Source organism: Poecilia latipinna, unplaced genomic scaffold (assembly GCF_001443285.1).
Source record: "Poecilia latipinna isolate Pla-1442-1.1 unplaced genomic scaffold, P_latipinna-1.0 Scaffold2453, whole genome shotgun sequence".
In the NCBI taxonomy this organism is placed as follows: Eukaryota; Metazoa; Chordata; class Actinopteri; order Cyprinodontiformes; family Poeciliidae; genus Poecilia; species Poecilia latipinna.
Window position 1 is genome coordinate 44,395 of NW_015115069.1, and position 9,788 is coordinate 54,182.

Consider the following 9,788-nt stretch of genomic DNA (forward strand, 5'->3'; position numbering starts at 1 on the left):
AAACATGCCAATGGGATTGTCCAACTAAAGGAACATGCCAGCACTGACATGCCAAAAATAAGTGTTTACTCAACAAGCCTTGGTTAACCATTCCTAACCGCCAACTTAGCTGTCCACATGCAATCAGTTCTTCAAATACAATGTCGGGTATGCGATCCTCAACATGTTATTGTCTGCATCAGATACTAATGGTGAACTTATTTCTCAGATTAACAGACAGGGCACTTTGCACAGTAGCACTGCTCTTACTGCAGCCCCAGACATCACAGTCAGGCAGTTAAAAGACTGACTGAAGACATCATTACAAACACTTGATGGAGTTTGTACTCCGTCTAATTTCCATCATGTAGTCTTTGGTAATCTGTGAAGGTCTTGTACCAGTTCATCTGAATTAATATGATTTACAATAACATTCAATTTCCCTTTGGGGATCAATAAAGTATTTTTGAATTTAAGTAGAATTTAATTTGAACTGCTTGTAACACACCACTTAACCCTTGATTAAGAAACCATATTGGCACAAGATGTGCCAGTATAAAATAGACTGGCATGTTGGTTGGTTTATTTCACAGCTCTCCTGAAATGAGGGAATTGTTTATGACAAAGGCCAGTGAGGTCTGAAACACTAGAAAATTTAATGACCACCGAGAATTCACTGCCATACTATTAAACATTCAAACCCACTGTGCCAAAAATAAATATCTGCTTCTGGATTGATTTGGTGTCATCAGTTCACTATCGCCTTCTTGTTTTGTCCATTTGCTCTATTGGTTCTCCTTAGTATATTCCAGTATTTGTGAAAAGATGGGTTATACACCCAGAAAACAGTAAATCATTTTTATCAGAATGTTAGGAGAGTCCCCTCAAAATGGAAATCATCTCACAATTGAAGGGACAAGATTTTTGCCCCTAAACAGTCAGCATTACGGATGTCAGATTGGTCATCCAATGTGAATTGTTAGTTGTACTGTGTGTAAGGAGGGTTTTTTTTATTTTTTTTTTTTTTTTGCATACAGTTGTTGTACCTGTACATCTTTCATCTGACATGGAAATTATTTTCACATTTGCCTTATGTTGGTCTTATTTGTGGTCTTAGATCTTGAAAAGGCAGAGGAAATGTATTTCTGTGTTTAGGTGTTAAGGTACTGCCGACTGAATAAAATGTTCTGTGATTTTTACATATTTTTATGATCTAGTTTTTTTTTTTTTTTCAATAGATATAAGTTTCATTTGGAGGAATCAGTCAAATCCCATATAGCAACATAAGGGATGAATCAACATTGAAACAACATTAGGCATCGAATCCACATTGAAGCCTGACATTGAAATTATATCGTTTGGCCCACCAGGAAAAACAGGATAATTGATTTACTGTATACCAATGTAAAAGATGGATATAAGGCTGTTGCCCTTCCCCCACGGGGCAATTCAAACCACAACCCAGTGTACATACAGCCCCACCCCCTGGTACAAAGGCAGGGTGTCTTCACTTGCTCCATCAGAAGATGAACTCCTGAAGCAGAGGAAGCCTGAGAGATTGTTTCAACATCATAAACTGGGATGTGCTGCTGGGAGCTCATGGTGAGGATCTAGAGGGGATGACTCACTGTCTCACAAATTATCTTAATTTCTGTGTAGATGGGGTTCCCCCCCCCCCCATATCACTGTTCGACGTTACCCAAATAATAAACCATGGGTAACACAAGGAGTCGAGGCTGTCCTCAAACAGAAGAAGATGGCCTTCAGGACTAAAGATAAGGAAAAGATGAAGGCAGCACAAAGGGAGGTGAAACATTGTATGAGGGAGGTAAAAAGACTGCTACAAGAAGAAGGTGGAGCAGAAGCTGAGGGAAAACTGCTTAAGTGATGTCTGGGATGGTTTCAGAACCATTACAGGGCACAAAGCTCAGACTAGCACAGAGGGGGCGAGATAAAGACTGAGCTAATGAACCGAATAACTTTTTCAATAGATTTAACCATTATACTTCACCCACCACCATCACTACTGGTACTCTGCCCCAGGTGCTCTCCCCCAGTACATCCTCCTCCTTGCCAGCAGGTGCAGTCATTCCACCACCGCCCTGACCCAACCTCAAAAAAATCCAACCTCCTCCTCCAAGGCAGCCTAGTAGCCCCTCTCCTTTCTCTCCCTCCACACAACCTCCTCCACGCTTTATGGCTGAGGGCAGATCTGAGGAAGCTTCAACCCCTAAAAGCTGCAGGACCTGACAGAGTATCCCTTTGGATTCTCAAGATATGTGCTACTGAGCTCGGGGAACCATTATGATGAATCTTCAACCTTGGTCTGCAACTTGGGAGCGTGCCCACACCCTGGAAGACATCCTGCATCATTCCTGTCCCTAAGAAGAGCAGGCCCAGTGAGATGCATGACTTAAGACCGGTGGCACTGACATCACATCTGATGAAGACTCTAGAGAATGCAGGTAAAGGATGCTGAAGACCCCCTGCAGTTTGCCTACAAGGCAGAGGTTGGAGTGGAGGATGCCATTGTCTGCCTCCTACATTGAGCTGACTCGCACCTGGACAAGGGAAGTGGCAACGTCAGGATCCTCTTCCTGGACTTTTCGAGTGCCTTTAATATGATTCAGCCCCCTGCGTTTCTGGAAAAATGTACCAGAATGAGAGTGGACTCCTGCCTGATCACCTGGATTTCCAGCTACCTTACTGACAGGCCAGTTTGTCAGGATGAATAACACTTTGGTCATGGATATTGGAGCCCCGCAGGGGTGCTGCTGTCACCCATCCACTTCACCCTGCATACCTCAGACTTCTGTTATAACTCTGAAACATGTCAAATTCAGAAGTAAGCTGGTGACATCATGGGGTGCATCAAGACAACAAAGAGGAGTGCCTCTTAGTGACAGAAAAAAATAGTTGCTTACGCTCATTATAAACAGCTACTATTGGCCAATAGAGCTTTGGAACCAATGTCACTGCGTCAGACTTTGTGGGGCATTTATGTCTTGCGTAGTCTCTCGGTGCCATCGTTGCAGGCCACAGATCAAAACAAACTTTATCCCGGTGGTTTTATTGTGTTACTGACTGCAGTGAAGTTAGTTTCGATTTATGAACGCTAATTTCAGCCAGCCGTTCTCCAGCTCCCTCCTCAGCGCTTGAAGGTTCACTTAGGGACTGTCAACAAATTTCCTAACCCAACACTCCTGTCAAACAAATGTTAATAAATGCCTTGCCTTGTGACCAACTGTCAAAAAAGTGGTAATTCATGCTTTTACACGAGACACATTACCCTCTATTAAAATGTCAAGTCATATTCAATATTTAAAATAATTTTAATATTAAAGAATATGTTTTCTTCAATAGCTTCCATATTGTGTGCCACATTGACTAGAAATCAGTGTGTTAATTATTGTACTAAACTGTATATATGAGGCACATACATTTTTATTCCATTTTAACTAAATTTTTTATTTTTGTTACTTTTTTTTTTTAGTTTAAATTTAGTATTTCTCTTCAATAGCTTCTAGGTCATGTGACCTATTCAGTCAAAATCAGTGTGAAATTGTTCTAATGGTCCGTACAGATGAGGTACACTCATTTTTATTCGATTTGACCCTTGACAAAAGAACGAGAGCTTGTATAAGGAAAAGACAAAATAAAATATGTACTTGACAAAAACGTATGTTTAGAGGAAATGAAAAAAGAAAATATACACATTTCTTGACGGAAACTCATGTGTAAGTACAAGGAAAAGCTAAATATATATTTATGCTTTTATTTCTTATGTCAGTTTTGGTCCTCCATACTTTCATGCAAAAAAAAAAAAAAAAAAGCTAAATAAATTAAATATAACCTATCAGGTCGCCATGAACTGTTACTATTCTCCCACATGGTTCGTCTCTGGCCACGAAGTGTATTCGTGGCCAGAGATCTATGACGTAGATCTATGTAGATCTACGTCTACATAGATCGTGGACCGTGCAACGATCCAAACAATATCCCTCAGTGCTGAGGCATCTTCTGCTGTTTTGGTTGAGCAAAGTAGGAGGGTATACCGCTCCAAGATGGCCACCGTATTTCCTGCGCTGGAGCGGCCAATGCGGGGTCTACTATGTTCTGCCAACCGCCATAAAAAGAAGTGCTCAGTGTTTGTGGAAGTAAACATGGAAGCTAACGGTGGAGCTTAGCTTGCACATGCGAAGTTGTTGTCTGACCGGAGCAACTTAATCCTCATTATAGTTCGTCAGGGTTGTTGTTTTTCTTTCTGCTTGCGTGTATCAGGACACAGAATAGTGACATTTGTCGAGTATTAATGACGTTCAGGTCGGATGAATGTGACCTGGACGTTAGGTAATATTTGATTCAGATACGTATCGGATACCCAAGTGGCCTGGGTTGCATTCGAAAAAAATTCTACCTGTGTTGTTCAGACCGTCATGAAAAAATCTGATACAGGTTGCATTATCTCAAAAAAATTGGAATTGGGTCACTTCAGGCTGCAGTGCGAACACAGCCCAAGTGGCTTTATTTCAGTCGTCACTTCTGTGGGCTGTATTGTGACCAAGCTACGAGCATTTTTAATTATGAGAATGCAGTCATATTAGCAGAATAACGATGATTTTTTGCCCCAGAAGAACATGTTAAAATACGAGGAGTTATTTTATCAAGAAAAATCTTAGGTCGATCTGACGAAACCAGCTCAGTCCATGTGGTTCCGACACATTTGTCAGTGGTTAACCACTAACAAATGTTGTGACAGGCCAAGGGTTAGGGTTAACACCAATAATGTTGTTCTACAGACATATGTACTTCCATTGAGGAACTCTCATACTAGCGTGAGTAGCAGCAATAAGACCCTCCTCCTAGTTGTTTATTTCTGACCAGAAGGGTGTATTTTTGCAGTAGGACTATAGGGATCAGGGTGAGAAACTCAATTTTTCTCACAAATGATCTGTCTTACTGCCAAGACATTCTGACACAAACATATTTCTTAAATGATACAGCTTTAAGTTGTAGTGGAAAAGCAAGAAACAAACCAACAATAATATTGCTCAGAGCAAGTAACACAGATGCATATTTATAACTATATAATAAACACAGATTCAAGGGAACTTTTATGAAGTCATCAAGTTAATTATTGTTATTGAAGAAGATTTTTGATGTTTTTGATTAAATCCATTTGAGCAGCTTTTCCGTGGAACGGCACAGGGTAAGTGAGCAGCTTTAGTTGTGGGCCATGGGAGGAGGGCTCCCACTCTCCTCCATCAGGTCTTCATGAAGCCTCTCTCCCGTGCTGCCCCTCCTCGTTCCCCAGCACAAAGCTCCCTCCCCTGCCTCTCAGACTTTCCTTTACTCCATAACTTCGGTTCGTTTCCGAACACTAAATCAGTCCCGATCCAACCTATCGGTGATCCAGCTGGAGTCGCATCTGGAGCGATGGGGGAACATGGCTTTGAGGTCGGGCTTTGGGCTTTCTTCTGACAGGTAAATTGATCAAGTTCTCCTCCTTTATTGTCGAAGGTTCTTCATGGTCGACGGGCGCAGGGCTGCCTGTGTCCTGTGGATGCGGCTTACCAATACCACGAATCTCTGCCTAATATTGGGTTGTTTTGCGTGAGTGGTTAGTTTGAAACTGAAAAGTCACGGAGAGTGATGTGTGGAGGTGTGAGATGTTAAAAAGAGAGTCTCAGAAAGGAGGGAGTAAGAAGGTGAAAGTTGGAGAAAGAAAAGGTGGCGAGACAGCGGCGGAAGGGACGGCTTCTCATGGAACAAGTAGTTCTGTTTAGTGCCGTTCGGGTCCACGGTGGAACCGGTGGACCGGGGCAAAATTACGATGATGGACAGTCGAGTATTCATCGTGGTTTTATTGATTTAGTTAATAAACCTTCACTGTGACAAAAGCTCACAGGAATCCCACTTCTAGTGAACAACGCGGAAACCCGATTAACTCTAGTTTCATTATGACTCAACTTTATATATAGTTTACTTGCTTAGTAAAGCATATTTAAAAATGTACATCTAACAGAGTTTCAGATAATAATAATAATAATAATAATAATAATAATAATAATAATAGAACATGTCTTTATTACAGTTATTGTCACGTGGGCTAATTTTTTTGATTAAAAAAATGCAAAATAGTGAAGAATTACACAGAATTTTTTAAAAACGTTTTTCAAAAATAAACTAAGTTTAAAATATTTCAAGAAGCGAAAGATTTTCTGTACCAAACTGAAGAAATTAATTTAAAAAGCAAATGAAACCGTACGTGCTTTGTAGCGCATGCGCAGCATGGACAAAGAACACAGTCTCTGGCATCTGTTCACTCAACAGTAGCTTGACAGGAAGACGGACAACGGTCACCTATGCCACAAAAATCTAAAATAAATATTTTAAAAAAAGTATATTTGGAAGCACCAAAGTCTGTTTTTGAGTAAAAGAAGGTAATTGGATGTTCTGACAAAAGAAAATATTTGAACCTACTTAGTTGAATTACTTGAATTGGTAACAAGTAATTAAATTATTAAGACTGACTGACAGTCAGTCTTACTCAAATTGTTTAGTTTGACAAACTCAACTTAAATAAAGAAGTAAACAAAAATATTTTTAAAGTTTTTTTTTGGCTTTTGGCTCATGTGAGCTTTATTTTAGAGTAGTTAGACAGGAAGGTGAGTAATAAAAAATGGGGAAGATATGCGGCAAAGATCATCAGGCTGGGAGTCGAGCCTACCACAGCCACGTCAAGGACTAAAGCCTCCTTATGTGGGTTATGCGCTACAGTCAAAGTGGAAAGTTCTTTTTTTTTATCAATTTCAACAAACAGATAATTTCTAAAGATAATCATGAAGACAACATAGTCATTTATTATGAAACAAACAATATTAGATTTTGTCAAATGCCATCATCAAAGTCATCAAGCAAATAGACATCAAATATGTTGATCAATGTTCAACATACTATTAATCAAAGGCAAATCTAAATAGGAATGTTTTGAGCCTTGATTTAAGGCAACTCTGTGTTTGGGCTGTTTTGCATTTTCCTGAAAGTTTGTTCCACATTTGTGGTGCATAGAGGCTGAATGCTGCTTCTCCATACTTGGATAGTGGTTCTGGTTATTTTTGATGTACTGAGCGGAAAAATCAGTGAATTTCACCTTTTTGTGTTCTGTTTTTAATATTAATACCTAAATGCAGTGAAGCGGTGCTAGTTTTTTTTTGTTTGTTTGTTTGTTTTTTTTTCCTTTATTCACTGTCAGAATCAGCACAGTGTCATAGCTCTACATTAAGTGTGGTTTCAATAGGCTCTTGTGACTTTTTGTACTCTCACACTTTTTGCCATGGATCAGTTGATGCCTTTCTGTTGCTGCTTTGACTGAAAAGAATTGAATTAATTTTTAAAGTTATGCTCATGGTCTACTAGAAGAAAATCTTGTAGGCTCTGATTTGAGTACATAGATCTGAAACAGGTATGAAATAAAAGTAAGAATGAATGAAATGACAATGTTTAGGTGTAAAATAGGGGACTAAGTTAGAACCTTCTGCAATATTATAGTCTTTCATTCCCTCCCACACATTCTGTGAACTTTACACATTCATTTTTAACAGAGTAACAAAGCTCAAGATACATAATTGAGTCTGCATTATCAGTATTGAAGCACATTTAAGATCTAATTGTTTTTTAGCTCAAACTTTAGCAATTTACAAAGATTTCAGTCCACAGCAATGTGAATAAAGCTTTTTTATTCTTTTACAGGTAGTGGCTGCAAGTGAACTGTCTTTTGAATACAAGTCTAACATTCAAATATGTTGGTTTTTAAGGGCAAATCTTGAACCATTTAAAAGATATAGAATTGACAGAAAATTAACCATTTTTAATAAGCCTATAACTAAATCTCTCACCATCTACAAGGATAAAAGTAGCTGTTTTTTAGTGACCTAATTTGAGATCTATCCAGTCATTTTAACTCAAGGTGATTGCCTTCGCAGTCATGCTTCAGTGTGATAAATTAGTCCGCACTCTTCAGCCTCATGTTCACTACAAAGGAATGTAACCTCTTCAGGGGTCAAACGTCAAATTAGCTTGAGGAGGAATACCAGCTTTACATGTCATCCTGGGTTAAAATTTTATGTGTACTGGGATTCCTGACTCCTGTCTTAAATTCATTTGGATCCCATCTGAACTTTTCCACTGAGCCAAAACTTGAAATAAGTCATGGAATTTATTGGCCAGTTCCGAGCAGGACTATTGGGCCATTGTGAAGCTGTAGGGTTTGGTTTAAGGCTTGTTTGTCTTTGTCTTAACCAGAATAATGTATCTACAGGCATTTATGATGCAACTCAGTAATGGCAGATATGAGTATGGAAAGCCTGCATCATCAGGCCTACAGCTGGATCTCATTATTCAAGGAATGCAGGGCTTTTGTACGAAAACTCTGGCTGGCCTTCTCTAATCCTCTTTTCTCCCTCTCAGCTGAACTCCTTCGGCAATGCAGCAGACCCCTCTCTGATGAGACGATGAGAACCCACACCCGTGGGGCCCCCACAGTCTTCTTCATAAGTCTGCTGTGGCCCCTGCTTGCTCCAGTTCCTGCAGCTGAAGTGGACCCTGGCGGGGGAATTCCCTTCATGGGAGGCAACTATGACAGTCATCCCATGTTGTACTTCAGCCGTGGGGATGTGGAGGAGCTACAGTATGCAGCGGCAGGAACTCATCGACAGATGGCCAGGAGGATCCGGGAGGCTGGGGAGACCATGCTGGAGCACCCAGAGGAATACCTGCCCCCTTGGAGTCCCATGGAGTTCACTGCCCGCTGGAATGAGGTCTATGGCAACAATTTGGGTGTCCTTTCCATGTTCTGCCTGCTGTACCCGCACAGGGCCGGGGCCCTCGACCTGGTCAAGGACTACATGGAGAGGATGGCGGCTCAGCCTAGTTGGTAGATTTTCTGTTTTAATTTACTTGCAACAATGAGATGTGAACTGATGTATAAAAGTGTGGTCACTCTGAAAGTGAATGTTAAATGGTATCCACCTTCCTTCATTGTATTTTTACCCAGTAACCCAGTATTTTAACCCTAAGCAGTTGTAGTCTCTCAGCACCACAGGCCTTCTGATTCTGCAAAACATTCTTTCCAGCTGGCACATATGCAACAGTAAACTTGTCCAACTCCTTTTCTGGTTCATGACTGGCTGTCTGCTATTGATATACAACTAACCACTTATCACTGTAGTTTGGGTTAGCATTAGGGGACAGGTTACGGGGTATGGGATATGTCTTCTTCAGAAAAGGATTGGAGGTGGTGGACCTGATGAAGATGTCTTCCCCATAGTCTCCTGTCATAGTCTCCAGGGTGTTCTCATGTGCTTCTGTGGGCAGAACTTTAGTAAAGCTTCTTTTGGGGCAGATAAAGCTGTAGTTCAGGAAATATGTTGAGCAGCTGTTTGCTGCAGGTCCCCTCCCCCACTCCTCCAGGGAGAGGAAATGAAATGTTCAGATGTGAGCTGAATAGTCAGAGGTGGGTAGAGTAAATGGTAAATGAATTTTTGGGTTGAGTACCATCTTTTTTTTACTCAAATTACACTGAAAAAAATAACTGTTGGATTAAAATAAAAAAATAATGGAAAGGATTTCCACCTGATTACTTTGCTTTGTTTCAGCACTATGTAATTCTGTTACTCCAATTTAAAGCAATTGTGTTGGCTCAACTTAACTTTTGAGGTTGATTCAACTCATGTACTTTAGTTGGACCCAATGTTATTTAATAGAGCCAGACCAACTACTTTGCAATGTTTTGGACCAAATAATTTACT

The 9,788-nt window shown here is 40.3% G+C and overlaps 1 pseudogene; it reads left to right on the forward strand.

The window, feature by feature from the left end:
• Positions 1–5,275: 5,275 nt before the first annotated feature.
• On the forward strand, positions 5,276–9,519 carry LOC106937864 (dermatan-sulfate epimerase pseudogene; annotated as a pseudogene).
• The last annotated feature ends 269 nt before the right edge of the window (positions 9,520–9,788 follow it).